Source organism: Palaemon carinicauda, chromosome 8 (genome assembly GCF_036898095.1).
Source record: "Palaemon carinicauda isolate YSFRI2023 chromosome 8, ASM3689809v2, whole genome shotgun sequence".
Lineage (NCBI taxonomy): Eukaryota > Metazoa > Arthropoda > Malacostraca > Decapoda > Palaemonidae > Palaemon > Palaemon carinicauda.
In genome coordinates this window covers 53,295,097-53,312,039 of record NC_090732.1, presented here as the reverse complement: position 1 = coordinate 53,312,039, position 16,943 = coordinate 53,295,097, and the positions used below count along the sequence as shown (strand labels likewise).

At 37.3% G+C, this 16,943-nt stretch overlaps 1 long non-coding RNA gene across 3 annotated transcripts in view; it reads left to right on the top strand.

Moving 5' to 3' along the window:
• LOC137644893 (uncharacterized) overlaps positions 1-15,830 on the top strand; it is a 264,782-nt gene extending 248,952 nt beyond the window's left edge. For all 3 annotated transcript variants that reach the window (XR_011045229.1, XR_011045227.1, XR_011045228.1), the window contains exon 3: positions 15,800-15,830. This is a non-coding gene — a long non-coding RNA (uncharacterized lncRNA). The remainder of the gene's footprint in view (positions 1-15,799) is intronic.
• The last annotated feature ends 1,113 nt before the right edge of the window (positions 15,831-16,943 follow it).

Sequence of the window (16,943 nt, the reverse complement as noted above, 5' to 3'; positions counted from 1 at the left end):
GTTTGAGTTCCGGTCAAACTCGTTAGTTCCTTTGGTCGCTGCAACCTTATCACCCTTGTGAGCTAAGAATGAGGGTTTTGGGGGAGCCAATAGGTCTATCTGCTGAGTCATTGGCAGCCATTACCTGGCTCTCCTTGGTCCTAGCTTGGGTGAAGAGGAGGCTTGGGTGCTGATCATGTGTCAGTATGGTTAGTCTCTAGGGCATTGTCCTGCTTGATAGGGCAATGTCACTGTCCCTTGCCTCTGCCATTCATGAGCGGCCTTTAATACTTTTAAGCTGCCTCAATACTCCTGACCTTACCTCTTCAGCGTCGTGTAAAGGTCATGAGAGTAGGGTTGTAAGCCCAAACTGTGGTCCTGCATGGCGGCTTGGTGTGCTTGCAGGACGTAGGAACCTGCCTGGTTAGCCAACCAAGTGCTTATTAGACGCAGAAGCCAGCGTCTTACTCTTTGGATACAGAAGAACCTCAAGCCAACTTATCGCAAGTGGTAATCAATATGAAATAAGACATACAGTGAGACAGTCTTTTGAGGTCAAGTCGATTAGATTCAACCTTAATTTTCCAAAAAACATACTTCTGGCATACCGGAATTCAGTTGTATTTTAGGTCAGGATTTTATCATATATGAGAGCATCATTGTTAAATGAGGTGGAAATAATTCCCTAAAAGTGTTGGTAGGCTGACAAGAAATTTATATAGAAGCTAGGATAGAGACAAGTGATGGAAAAAACCTTTGGCTTTGCTTCTCGGGCATTGAAAGGAGTAGAGAGAATTATAGCACCTTCAATCGAGAGGCATTGACCATTCTGTGGGTTCTGGAGAGGCATTGGGTCATTTTGTTGGGTCAACTAATTCATTTGTAAACTGATCATCGGCCATTACATGATTTGTATTACAGGGAAGATTTAACTACTAGACGAGTTAGGTGGATAAAAAGACTTAAAATTCAATAGAAGTATTCTTTGACCACTTGGCGGGCAAAGTTAACAAGTAGCTGATGCCCTCTCTAGGAATGCAATAATATGGGTAACTACTAGATTACAGATGTGGAAACAAGAACAACAGACCCAAGATAGAGAAATAGAAGGCGGGAAAGTACTGGCGACAGATAGGCAGAGAACTGGCGCAGTGAAATATGAGCATGAGAGAGAGAGAGAGAGAGAGGCATTTTCATATTGGTGATAGAGGACATAACCGGAGGTGTCCAAAGTGAGTGCCCTGAGGAACAAGTGTCATTGACTTGGTTGACTTGGTCATAGAGGAAATAAAAAAAAAAAGCAGGAAGAGCTGAAATGAGAACGAGCAGTTGTTAAAGGAGAATCCGGCAGCTACCATCCTTCCTGAATGGGCTGCATTAATTTTTTTTTTTTTCATAGATAATATTTTATATTGTATGTATGAGAGGCGAGGAGGTGAATGTTGTGTACTGATAGTTCTTCCTTCCTCTTTAGTCAAATGAGGCATTCATATAGTTTACAATAGTCTTTACATGGGGAATTTGGGGACTGCTAGAACAATAATAAGGGAACATGAGTCCTTCCTTTGCCTAGGAATTTACGTCAAGTGAAAAGTATGTGACGTTATGTCATGCTCGTGACTATTTTAAACATATAAACACTGTACTGGAAGCCAAAAAATGGCCTGTGGTTCCTGTTAAATTCTATAGGGTACATTTTGATGTGGTAGGACGTTTTCTTCCTTGAATCACTCAAGTATGTACGTATATCTGTGATTGCATTTACCCGGTACACTCACGGTTATGCCATCTTTATTATTATTATTATTATTATCATTATTATTATTATTATTATTATTATTATTATTATTATTATTACTACTACTAGATAAGCTATAACCCTTGTTGGAAACAACTCTTGATATGCTTCAAGGGTCGGTCGATATTCATCTTGTCTGTGTGGGCTATGATGCCCCCTGCAGGAGATGGGTGGTGCCAGTCACCACGTGAACGTCTCCCGGAATTTGAGCTGTACTCATCAAAACACGCAGTGCTTCTCCAACCTCCCTCATGCTTTAACATGTTGTGTAAAGAAGTACTCAGAGCCTATTGTATCATCGGTTTACATGACGCCATTTATATAGCCTCGTGGTGATTTTTCATGAGGCCACAGGTCATCACACCTTGACCTCTTTAACTTTACATATCTACATGATACTCCAACAGGGAAATAACTCAGTGAGGAAAGGAAATAGATAGAATACTGTGCCTGAGTGTACCCTCACGCAAAAGAACTCTGACCCAAGACTGTGGAAGACCATGGTACAGAAACTATGGCACTCCCAAGACTTGAGAACAATGGTTTGAATTTGAACTGTCCTCCTAGAAGATGTGCTTACTATAGCTAAAGTATCTCTTCTACCCTTACCAAGTGGAAGATAGCCAGTGAACAATTAAAGGGCAGTTATCTTAATGTCGCCAAGTGTGTAAAGAATAGGCCAGGCTATTAGATGTATGTGTTGGCAAGAGAAAAATGTGCTATAACCAAAAACAGATCCATTGTAGTAGTATCTAGTCAGTCAAAGGATCTGATAGCGGTATTGTTTCAATGGGTGGCTGGTGCCTTAGCTAACCTACCAACTAAAACAGGAGTTTCATTGGCTCATGTGCCGTACTCTTTCATTGCTAGACTTAGCAGTACGCAAATACTAATAAATAACAATACTACATTACTACATTGGACCACTCACTCTGGTTACGGCTTATTTTATCTTTGCCCACACATACATTCAATAGTGTGGCCTAATCTTTCCACATTTTCTTCTGTCCTCATACAACTAACAATGAGAATACCAAGCGAATTCTTCTTTGCTCAAGGGGTTAACTAGTGCAACGTAATTGTTCAGAGGCTACTTTCCTATTGGTAAGAATAGAAGAAACTCTTTAGCTATGATAAGCAGCTCTTCTAGGGGGACAATCCAAAATCATAACATTGTTCTCTAGTCTTGGGTAGTGACATAGCTTCTGTTCCATGGCCTTCCGGTGTCTTAGATTAGAATTTTCTTGCTTGATTTTACACTTGGACACGCTGCTCTATCTAATTTCTCTTCCTCTTTTTTATTATTTTTATATTTTATACTGTTCTTGAAATATTTTATTTTGATTGTTTATTGTAATTTATTTCCTTTCCTCACTGGGCTATATTTCCGTGTTGGAGCGCACCGTACGAGGACGTGGAAATTCTCTCACCTTACTCACAAACTTATCACTCTTCCTTATACCCAATTCACTCACCACATGCCCAAGAAATTCCACCTCCCCGGCCAACCATGTACACTTTTCAAGCTTAACTTTCACACCAACTTCTATCAAACGTTCTAATACTGCTTCAAGCAACTGCATGTGTTCCTCAACAGTCTCATTAGCAATCAAAATATCATCAATAAAAACAGTCACCTTCTGTCATTCAAACCCAGCCAAAACTACATTCATCGCCCTCTGGAAGGCAGCAGGCGCATTAGCAAGGCCAAAACTTAATCTCTTAAACTGATAATGACAATTTCTACTTGAAAATGCCGTAATGGGCCTGCTCCCCTCTGCCAGAGGCATCTGGTAATAGCCCCTAACTAAATCTAACTTTGTAAACACTTTCATACCATGCATCTTATACACACAGTCAGACACTACATTCATCGGAAAACGTTCTTTAACAGTTACTTCATTCACCTTCCTATAATCAATGCACATACGTAAACTTCCATCCGGCTTTCTTACAGGTACAATAGGGCTATTCCAGGCACTCTCACTCCTTTCTATTACACTCATTTGTTCTAACTCCTGGCACTGCTCTTCTATTTCTCTGGCAATAGGCGGAGAAAAATGTCGGGGACGCTGATATATGGGGGTATCATTACTAAGAACTATCTTAAATTCAGGCAGCTTTGATCCCCCACAATCCTCGTCACCGCGACTCAAAACTCTCCGTCTATCCCATAACATCCTATACAATTGTTCCCTTTCTCCCTCACTTATATTCTCATCTACATTAATTCTTTCTTTCAAACTTTCATAGTCCCAATTGTCATCCTGCTTTATCTTACCCGTCATAACACGTCTCAATTTAACATACCTTTCATCCTCTACATTGACCAATGTATACATACATCCCATACAATCACCCTCACGTATACCCCGTATTCTCTTCCTCCTTACAGTCAGCAACAAGCTCACATACACCTTCGGCTCCTGCAAATTCAAAATACCATCATACACATGCACACTTGCTTTCACCAAATTACTTGCTTCCGAACCTTCCACTACATATTCACAATTGTCACTATTGGCAATTCCCAGACTATTCGGCCATGCAACTTTTACACTGACAACCTCACTCGCATCTTTTGACAATTTAACACCTTCTTTTGCTATTAACGGCACACCTTTCCATACACTACCATCTTCATTCAAATAAAATTCCCCACAAAATTTACCCTTAACTTTCATCTCTATCATATTTACACTAGGATGTACAATCATACCGCATTTTTCAAGAAGTTATAACCTAATAACACATCGTATTTGTCATTTACTCCCTCAACCACATAAAAATCATTATCTTCCATCATCAACCCCCCAATCATAACATTTTCACGTAACTTTCCTTGCACAGACATACTTAAATTACTGATATCTTTCACTTCACCTTTACACCCCCTAAATTCACACACATCCCTTACCTTATCGTATGCATTCCTAAACATTAAATTGACACCACAACCAGTATCAATCAGACCAACTAGCTCTATTCCATTAAAATTTACTTTTGCACTCATGCAGTCATAAGCTCTTTCGCCCATCACGTCTTCATGTAGTAAACCTTCACGAACATGCATCACATTCACTCCGCACACACTCGAGGACTCACCCAGCTGAACCCTCTTACACTCTAGTTTCCCGAACATCCTGGCTGATTTACTCCCTTCTTCCTACATACCCTAGCTACATGCCCATCTGCACCACATTCAGTACACTTACCCTGTGGCTCCTTGCACATTCTAGCATAATGACCATCCTTACCACAATTACCACAAATCACATTTGTACGATTACTCCGACATCCACTCGCTATGTGCCCAGTCATACCACACCGATAACATTTTATCCCTTTCTCTTTCTTGCACTCACTAATTCTATGCCCTACCTCACCACATCCAAAACAAGCACCTAGAGCCCATCTACATTCATTCTTCTTATGACCTTCCTTTCCACACCTATAACACTTTTCATTACGGACACGACTATCTGACATACCTCGATGCGCACTAACACTCCTATCCCTCCAAACCTGATTCCCTTGCCTAAACGCTTCATTTGTCCTTGCAGGTATTCCCACATTACTCGCCCTAACACTCCTATCTACTACACTATCAGCTACCCTCATCGGTCCTCTCATAACAGCATCTCTAAAACTAACAAATTCTGGCACACTTTCCTCCATTCCAGTTCTTACACTCACAGATTTACTTTCTTTCATACACCTATCCAACTCGTAATCCTCAACTATCTCTAAAATATCGTCCCATGTCAATCTTTCTTTTGTCCACCTCATTTTCTCCTTCCGTTTCAAATTAACAAACTCAGCAACATTCTCGGGTACAGTAGCCAAAAACTTCTTCATTAACTCCTTATTCTCATTTATACCTTCATCCCCATACTTCTTCCTAGCTAAAGTTTCCAACCTACATACATACATCGACATCGCTTCTCCTGCATTCATCCGTGCTTCATCAAAATCATTCTTACGCTTATACTTAACACTCCCTTTCATACGTTTTACCTGCTCAATTATTCTCTTTTTCACACTTTCATAATCAACGTCCCCTACGCTCATTATCACTCCATACATCGTCAACAAATACCCAGTCAAATATTCTCCTAACTCCCTAGCCCAAACTCTTTTACTATCACCATACTTATCCTGACAATACCTCTCATACTCCTTGAAAAAATCATATACATCCCTACTGCTATGCTCATTGAACCTTTCACACCGAGGTACCTCTCTCATAAACACAGTCTTACACACATCACGTTCATTCTCACTGCTATCATCACTGTCTACTCCCTTGTTACCTTCTTCCTCATTTGAATATAATGAATCCACTTCCACACTTAAATTCCTATCCTTAACCATTCCCTTCTTACCCTTTTTCTTACTTACCACTTTCACCCATTCACGATCGTCCTTGCTATCAGCCTGATACTTTTTCTTCTCTTTCTTCACATCACTTTTACCTTTCCTTTCATCTTTCCTCTCACCTTTCTGTTCATCCTTACTATGCCTAATTCCCTTATCTTCAATATCACCATCACTATTACTACTATCACTATCACTTCCTTTCCCATTATCACTAACCTTAGCCTTCTCATCCACTATCAACCCATTACCCGAAACTGAGGATACTCCTCCGACTGCACCTTCACCCATTATAGTTTTCATCATCCCCATGACTTGCCCCATCATAGCTTCCAATCGGTTCTCCATTCGTTCCTCATTCTCTTTCATCCTCATCTCAACACATTCTTCCACTCTCTCTACAGTTCCCTTTAACTCCCTAAGCTCCTTCTGCATCGCCTCATTCTCCCAGTGCAACCTCTCATTCTCTACAAGCAACCTCTCCTCACGTTCCTTACTCAGCCGCAATTCCTCCTTCAAAACCCTTAATTGCTCCTCCATTTTTCATCAACCTTATATCTAAATTCTTAACCTAATTCAATCCTTCGTCAAGGAGTCCAGCTTCAATCCCACCTCGGCTGTCCCTGTTCGGGCGCCAAAATAATGTGGCGGGATGTTGCAAGAACAAGCCCCACACCCTTGAATCACACTAAACAGACAAATGTCTCCTCTGCACAAACTTTCCCCTTACTTTATCATTAACCAGACTCTTAGACAAAAAGGACATTAACACAAACCATAACCTTAAAACTATATTTATGAATACCAAAACAATCACTTAATACTAAAAAATCACCAACCATATTCCATAACCAAAAAAAATCACACTTAGCACTACAATCTTAACTTACTATATATAGAAAACACATTCTAATAACCGTATGAAAAACAAAACTTAAAGCTAAAAATTCCCTTCACCTCCAAATATAAACGTAATTAATATATATATTTCTGAGTGGACACCTTCGTCCACCCAAGGGCCAACAGTCTTTAATTGCCCCAAAACGAGAACTTAATAGCAACCGCAACACTGACAAATGTCAACACAACTGCATTAATTAATTATGGGTCGTGAGCGTTGTCATCATAATCATCATCATCATCATCATCAATCGGAATCTTAAATAACAGGCCAGGTCATCAACGCTTGGTCAATCCAAATGAGCAGTCTAACACAATCAATTACAGGCCAGGTCATCAACAATTATCCAAATCCAAGCAGTCGTGCCAAGTTCCTTATTATAGCCAAGTCGTCATCAATCACTGTCACATTCAAAGAAAATCTCTCCAAAGGAGTTAGCCTCTCCAAAGGAGGAATCACGGCCTGCTTAGAATATAAATAATCACTTCCTTGCTGGTAATAAAGAATAATAGTAAATCCAGCAATCACACACACAACCGCCTCTATCAGAAGTTAATCAAAAAAAGCATTCGCTCCGAAACATTCACCACTGTCGTAACCTAACTAAAAACATAAACAAACAACCTCAAATATACCGACAGTCTTTCCCACTACAAACAATCATTCGCTAAATACCACTTGTTTTCTCTCTCTCTCTCTCTCTCTCTCTCTCTCTCTCTCTGGATTTGGCAAAAAACAAAAATTAAAATAAAACAAAAATAAATCCTCCACACTGTTTGGCTACTAGTATGCTTGATACTGAGTGATGGAGCAACTGTCTCTCCAAGTGCATCACGTTTTTGATAGACCGCAACTATGGTACCATGTGTAGTACACTTGCCATCTGGGGTGTCCCCGGAGAAGTCAATGTTGTCTGCTGCTAAGAACACAAACGAACCTTTCTTGAGGAAGGGAGGTATATAGAGACCCCCAAAATTCTTGGTGTTTTCCACAACAGCATTGGCCAGGGCAGTCTCCAGTTGTAGTGTGCGTCCATGAGACACGCACAATCCTTGCCTGTTGAGCAGCTCCAACAACTTTTTACTCCTGGTGTCACTGTGAAGTGAAAGCGCTAGTCCGATCACTTGGGGATTCTCTTTTGTTCGGTGCTGCCTAAAGGTGCCTGACCCTGAAGGCTTGTACTGGACCTGCCTGTCTGTCTTCAACCCAAACATCATGTTTTGGTTCATAGTTAGTGCTAACCGGTCTGTGATCCCTGTTCTTGCTTCAGTTGCTAGATGTTCCACAGGCCCAGTCAGAACCCATCTCATCAGGCTGTACAATTCAGCTGGGACACATGTTGTATCACTTGATACCGGGATGTCATCATTATCTGTGACACTTTCCTTGTTGAAGTAGACAATACTCTGGCGAATGATCTGGGCTGCCTTGAAGACTGTTTTCATATTGTCCATGCTGCCAGCTTCTATTATCATTGAATGAACATTATCTTCTTGACAGGCTGTTGGGTTGTATAGCACTGCTGATTTCCTACGATCTTTTTGCAGTACTGATGTCACAGCTGGGAGTTCAGTCAGAACATATTCTTTTAACCATTTTCGACTGAAGGTGGGGCAATGCTGTGCCATGACATCCCCAAGCATGTTCTTGTACACTGTCTCTACGTCTCCCATTGAGATTACAGCCTTTTGTCGTGTCTTCACTTCAACCAAGTTTGTTATTTCAACCATGCTTGCTGCTTGAAGTGGGTGGACGTATGGACCACTTCGGTCTGACACTTCTCTTAAGGAATGAAACACGTTGCTTCTCCAGCATCCTTTGTGGTATTGAACATCAATTGCATGTGCATCTGTAGGGGAGATAGAAGTATTCAGTCTTGTTACCAGGGCTGGATTCCCAGACTTCTCCACAGCTGACCTTACTTGTTTCCCTGTCTCTGACGTACAAACCCTGAAGATCTGCTCTCCTGTGTCTTCTTGGCAGAAAAAGCACAAATCCTTCTCCAGGGGAGCTGTCTTGGATCTTGTGAACTTGGCCGGCCGCTCAGATGGCTGTTCAATCTCTTCACTCTTTCTTTTTCTCCCACGCTTCTTGGTGGCTGAAGCCGCACTCACAGCTTGTTCATTGCGTTCCCTGGCCCTCTCGATCCGACTCCTGTTTGTTGCCTCCTGATAACAGCTTCGGTGCCATATTGCACCCTGCTCACTCAATGTATCTCTGGTAACATCTTTGAGTCTTCGCTCGATTTCCACATACTGTCCATCATTGCAAGTGGCTCTTTCTCTGACTGCATTCAAGCATGTCACATAAGAACCTAGTCGTGGTTTTAGTACCAAAGGACCTTCTTTTTTGTCACCACGTTGGCAAAGAATACACAGTCTCCAGTTAATTGGATCCCCCATCCTTTACTTCTTCACATGGCTTGCTCAGAAGAGGCACAGTGTTCATTGCAGCTCAAATTAGACCTGTAAAGAAAAAAAAATCAAAGTTGTTTTTTTTGGTCATATTTCATCATAATCAGTACAGTGTAATATACAAAAGAATCACAAAACCTTCAGCAAGGCTTTATTCCACTGAGAACATAGCACTCAGAACAAAACTACACAAAACAATACACAACAAAACAACACGCCACAATCGCCGAACATAGTTACATACGCAATAAAACCAATTTGATTACAAACACAAATACTGAATTTATTCAAGCATACTTCATAGATTACATATATAAATTTACGGATAAAATTTTACCACATACAGTTAAAACAAAATTAATAAGTAAATAAGAGAAAAATAAGATTTTGTGGTCGCCATATTAGAAATCCAAAATGGCCGCCAAAATGACCTCGAAAATTCTGGCAACATTAGTTTTTGCATTCTTCGTAATGTTAGCTTTCTAAAAATGTATTGTTTATAAAATCCCCAAAAAATCCAACGAACTTATATCTCAGAACATATCGGACCTCACTGTGCAAATTTGGTTACCTAGTGGCTGATAAACCCTGTCATTGGCACACCATGCTTTCAAGTGCTCAGCTTGCTTTAAACATTGCATATAATACATCACTAAGAGACACAAAATTTCCCTTAGTGTATGGAGAGGATCCTGCATCCCCATATACAGTCATGATAAATCTTCACAATTGTCATGATAACTCAATTAAAAGGTATCGTGTTTATTTGTTAAATCTGTTACAGAAAGGAATGAATACTGCTGAAAAGTTTTTAACATTGGTTAATAAAAGACATATTATTGAATATGATGGATGGTTCCGAAACAGAATTGGAAGAAGTGGGGAATTTTATGTAGAGTTAATAGAGGGCCATATATTTTGCTAAAAGAACATGAAAGGAAAAAAGAAATTGTAGTTGATTTTATTATTAAAAACATCTTGCCGGTAACATAGGCGAATTAATGATATAGTTACAGAATTGATTATCAAATTATATAGGAAGTATAAACTAAAGATCATTCAAATTTATGCCCCAACAGTATCCCACACTAAGGAAGAAATAGACACTTTTTATGTAGATCTGGAGATATCTGTGACAAACATAGGACTCTATATCCATTTGTTTTGGGGGATGTCAGTGCTAAAGTAGGTCAACAGAAGAGTAGAGGCAAATTTGGAGTAGGCACAAGAAATGACGGAAGGGACATGGTTGTCGAATTTGCTGAAAGAAACACTTTTAAAACCATGAACACCTTTTTTTTTTTTTTTTTTTTTTTTATAAAAAGGAAGCACAGAATATGGACATTGGGAAGGCCGAATGGGGAGACGGAAATCGAATCGATTTTATTCTTTTTGAAAAAGTTAATTTAGTTAGAGATGAAATAGTGCTAAAAAAGTTAAAGTTAAGCAACCATAGAATAGTGAGAAGTAAGATTTGTCTAGATCTATGGAAAGAAAAAGAAAAACTAATTTCAAGAAATAAAATAGTAAATTTTATAGTAAGATAAAACTCTGATGAGGTTAGTTTAGCAATACAAAAATACATACTCCCACCTAGATGATTAAAAGGAACTAAGTAAACAAGAAATGAACAGCAATTTAATCAAATTTGTGTTAGAATTAACATAAGAGATAGGTTGAAAAGTTCCTAATCAAGATCAAAGAAAACTATCAGAAAACACCAAAAGCCTAATGAATAGAATTGGAAATTATTTGATTAATGATAAATTTTGCACACGTCTAAATGTGCAAAATTTATCATCAATCGAATGGCAATTCACAAACAAACATACCAATTAGCTACGATGGTGAAGATGGGTTGATTTTAATTGAAAGTACTAAAAAACTTGAATTCAACAGGTATAAGTACAGAAGAATTGTCATTTACTTTTTATCTTTCTTCGTGACCAAGTGGTATGTGACTGTTCATACAAGTTTCCTGGACCAGGGTTCGGTTCCCGGCCGGTCAGAAGCTATTGTCTTCTTGGGATTTCGCCTAGGGCTCTGATCCCGAGGTCGTTAAGAGAATCCAAACATTAATGTATCAAAAGTATATGGCTTATTTTAATATGAAAAACACGTCTAAATGTGCAAAATTTATCATTAATCGAATGCCAAGTCACAAACATACCAATTAGCTACGATGGTGAAGATGGGTTGATTTCAATTCAAAGTACAAAAAACCTGAATGCGACAGGTATAAGTACAGAAGAATTGTCATCTTTCTTCGTGTCCAAGGGGTATGTCACTTTTCACAAGATGGAATTAGATAAGGTGAGTTACCGCGCATGGTGCTGGGAGCTTGACTGTGCTCTGTGACGTCACTTGGAGAGTTCCGAGCGTTTCTTTGACAGCTGTCCTGTACAACCAGCCTCATTATTCGTGCTTCTTTTTTGGATTCCGAACATTGCATTTATGAAAGTAGGCTAATATTAATGTCTTTATGACTATATTTCTAAAATACATACTGTATTTTGAATATAATAGCATTGGAAATAAAAATTCACATATGACAAAAGCATTATTCTGAATATTTCCTTAAAAATCTCTCTCTCTCTCTCTCTCTCTCTCTCTCTCTCTCTCTCTCTCTCTCTCTCTCTCTCTCTCTCTCTCGTTTCAATGAAATAAATTTTCAATATTACTGAACATTTTTTTTTATAATTTTTCACAACTTTACTTTAAAAATTTTCATTCTTAGTTTAGCCTACTTCTAATAATAAAAAGCTCATGACCTCCTCTGGAACATCAATATTGGTGACTTTGAATATATCATTAAGATATGAAATGGCTCTGACTCCTGGTTTTAGAGCATCACCATGGAAAATTTTGAATAAATATTCCATTTCTTGTAGATTTTCTCCAAAATGATTACATGACCTATATAATATCTTTCTTTTTACAAGTGATATCCAAATATCGTCTGTTTCATCTACATCAGCTGAGCCTAATGATATATACCTATTTTTAAATTTAAAAGCCATGAACCCTCCCATCAAAGAACTTAAGGACCCATTTCCTATCAGTGTTTCAGTTGATTTTCCCGTCTCGGTCTCATTGTTAACAGGCAGAAGGTGTTTCATGAGAATCTAGATCATTGGGAGCAGCATTTAACCTTTGAGATGGACCACTTATATTTAAGAACTCTGTAGTGACGCAAGATGTACAGTAGCTTCATCATTATTACTAATATTAAGACCCCAATTCGTTAACTTTTGCTTCTACCCACTATGTATAACCGTAGTCTATATTAAAATTCCAAAGGTGACGGATGACCATGTCAATGACCAATTTGTCGTATAAAAGAAAAGAGATGTTCGACTGTGTCTTGACATAGCCGTTTTGTCATCAAGAACTGTAATCCTTACAGTCCATGCAACATGTTATACGGTGATCCTTTTACTGGAACGAAAACATTTTGCCTTTCACTTTAGCATTAATCACAAAATATAGTATCTATTTCAACTTTACGTGGACAGTTCGACATACTTCATGTACGACTTATTCAAGTCAAACCAACTAACAATCATAGATATTAGATCAAATGTTTCATTACAAAACTGACCTTTCAATAAGCCTTTGTTACTACAAAATTTAATGGAATTAGCCACTGAGGAAGAGAGTAACTGAAGTGCTGTTTTCTCACATTGCCGTTTATAACCTCTCACGTTTAAGCGACTCGTTAATTTTGTAGGCTATTTTGAGATCCTTTACTGATAAAGGTACGATTTTTGACATAGATTTTGAGGTAACGATTTTATCTCCAACCTGAAAACCATGGACTATTAAATAATTTTGAATTAAGTTGATTAGATCGGGTGGATCTGCCAAAACAAAAACTTTTGGAAAATTTCGAAGCAACAATTTTTTTATTATAATCTGAAGCTTAAATAATAGTACTCTCTCTCTCTCTCTCTCTCTCTCTCTCTCTCTCTCTCTCTCTCTCTCTCTCTCTCTCTCTCTCTCTCATCTTCAGAAACATTCTTCCCATCGTAGCTAAAGATTTACTTGGATGAAAAATATAATTTATATATCCATATATTCTTGTATTTTTTTAAGTGAGCCTATTCATATACAGTTCTCTAAGTTGACCAAAATGATTCATGCAACATATGCCTAGTAAACGAAAATAAAGTGACGAGATATTAGTGATAGGCTTACCTGAATCACAACAAACAATAATTACATTATTATAAAGATTTTGTGTCAGTGTGGCATATTCTTTTAGACTTCAGACAGTCTTAGGGCAGTAATTGAGCGACTCGTGCCTAAGGTTTCTGGCAAAATCATTGCGTTGGAAATGTGACGAACAAATTCATGTAGATTTGGCATTGATACCATCATTTCTTTTGCATATATTCACCCACTTGTTACATAGTTCTGCGTATTTTGGGAACCGGTAAAATCTATTCTTATTCACCAACAACAGTTATATTTGTCTACTAAGAATTGGAGCACCCATATATGACACATATAAAAATGATGAATCTGTCAACATAAATGAAAACAAAAACGTTTGTGAAATAAAAGAAATATCGCGGCATATTTCCGCCTATGTGTCGGTAACTCACCTTATCTTATTCCATCTTGACTGTTCATACAAGTTTCCTGGACTAGGGTTCGATTCCCGGCCGGTCAGAAGCTATTGTTCTTGTGTGATTTCGCCTGGGGCTCTGATTCCGAGGTCGTTAAGAGAATCCAGGCATTAATGTATCCAAAATATATCGCTTATTTGAATATGAAAAAAAAACGTCTAAATGTGCACAAATTTATCATATATATATATATATATATATATGTATATATATATATATATATATATATATATATTTTATTATTTGGTAAGCTACAACCCTAGTTGGAAAAGCAGGATGCTATAAGCTCAGGGGCTCCAACAGGGAAAATAGCCCAGTGAGGAAAGGATAAAAAGGAAAAAAAGAATATTTTAAGAACAGTCACATTAAAATAAATCTTTCCTATATAAACTATAAAAACTTTAACAAAATAAGAGGAAGAGAAATAATTTAGAATAGTGTGCCCGAGTCTACCCTTAAGCAAGATAACTCAAACCCACTTTAGTGGAAATTCATGGTACAGATGCTATGGCACTACCCAGGACTAGAGAACAGTGGTTTAATTTTGGAGTGTCTTTCTCCTAGAAGAGCTGCTTACCATAGCTAATGAGTTTCTTCTACCCTTACCAAGAGGAAAGTGGCCACTGAAAAATTACAGTGCAATAGATAATCCCTTGGGTGAAGAAGAATTGTTTGGTAATCTCAGTGTTGTCAGGTGTATGAGGATAGAGGAGAATCTGTAAAGAATAGGCCAGACTATTCGGTGTAAATGTAGGCAAAGGGAAAATGAACCGTAACTAAAGAGAAGGAACCAATGAATTACCGTCTGGCCAGTCAAAGGACCCCATAACTCCCTAGTGGTAGTATATATGCAGGAAATATGTAACTTAGAACTACGTATAGATAATGAAAACACTCCAATTGAGAAAGAAGTAGGACAGGAAGACCATATTTTTACCTAGTATTCACAGCGTGCCTAGAAGAAGTTGAAAACCTGAATTGAGAAAATATAGGAAATAACATTAATGAGGAACACATCGTTTTTTTAAGTAATTCATGGCAGGAATTGCAAAAGATGATAGAAAATTTGAATAGAGAAAGCAGAAATGTAGGACTGAAAATAAATATCAGTGATACTAATATAATATTCAAAGAAAAGGCAGAGAGACAACAAATAAGTAATCGAATCACTAGAGATTTTTTAAAAGAATATATGTACTAAGGACACTGTAAATGGTGGATCTATCTAGTAAATCCATGACGCATAACTTTTTTTGGTTACTTTTAAGGTTATTGGTTTGATGAAATGTTGATTTGTTTGATTGATTTCAACTGTTTTCATGTCGTATTAGTGAAGGTTTGGTAATTTTGTGTAATTCTGAGAAGTTTTCGAAATGGATATGTTTTTGTGATTTGATTTGGAGATTTGCATAATTTTGTACTCTACTCGTTCACCTCCCTCAAGTTTTATATATCTTACCATCTAATATTTTTCCTCATGTTTTTGTGATTTATAATGAAAGATTTCTGATCATTTTTTGGTATAACACACAAGATTATTAATTGCACCCTATTATAATCAATTTATACTACTAATTTTATTTTGAGTGATTTGAAAATTTGTCCTTATTGATTGTAACATTATATTTTTAAAAACCTAATTGCATTATAGGCATATGTAATTTCTTATTAACTAGTAATTGATTTTTTTCTTTCACAGACAAGGATGGGTCTAAAAACAAAGGTCAGTGTCCAAGGAACTTCAGTTTGTGTGTAATCATCTACCAGATTAGATAAGTACAATTTTATAGCAGAAATAGTTATGACAATCATTTTGAAAATTATGTTGAATATTGTAATCCCCCCCCCCCTCTCTCTCTCTCTCTCTCTCTCTCTCTCTCTCTCTCTCTCTCTCTCTCTCTCTCTCTCTCTCTCTCTCTCTCGTATATTATATGTATACTGATTTCTTAATTGTGTAATTTGTCTCAGAGCAAACACACACACACACACACTATATATATATATATATATATATATATATATATATATATATATATATATATACATATATATATATATATATATATATATATATATATATATATATATATATATATATATATATATATGCGTAAAAATCACAGGAAAACGTGATGCTCAGATTCAGAAGAACCACAGGGAAAATGAAAGTACGAAATATACGATTAAGTCCTGACTAGTTTCGTGATACTACTTCAGAGGACACTGAAGAAGTATCACGAAACTAGTCAGGACTTAATCGTATATTTCGTATTTTCATTTTCCCTGTGGTTCTTCTACACATATATATATATATATATATATATATATATATATATATATATATATATATATATATATATATATATATATATATATATATATATATATATATATAGCAGCAGCAACCATAACTGGTCCGCTGCAGGACAAAGGCCTAAGACATGTTTATCCACTCACGTCTGTTGATGGTCTTTCCATGGCAGTCTACTGTATACCCGCAAATTTTCTTAGCCAGCCAATCCATCGTCTTCTCTTCCTTCTGCTGATTTTCCAATCTTTAGTGACCTTGTTACAATATCCTCTTCTTTAGTTTGCTCTTTATCTGTCTCTTAGTGTTATTCCAATCATTATTCTTTCCATAGCTTTTTGCGATGTAACTAGAATATCTTCTAAGGGTTTAGTAATGTTCCAGGTTTCCATATATATTTGTGTATACACACACACACACACACACATATATATATATATATATATATATATATATATATATATATATATATATATATATATATATATATATATATATATATATATATAAATGAAAATGTTATCAACCTAAGAAA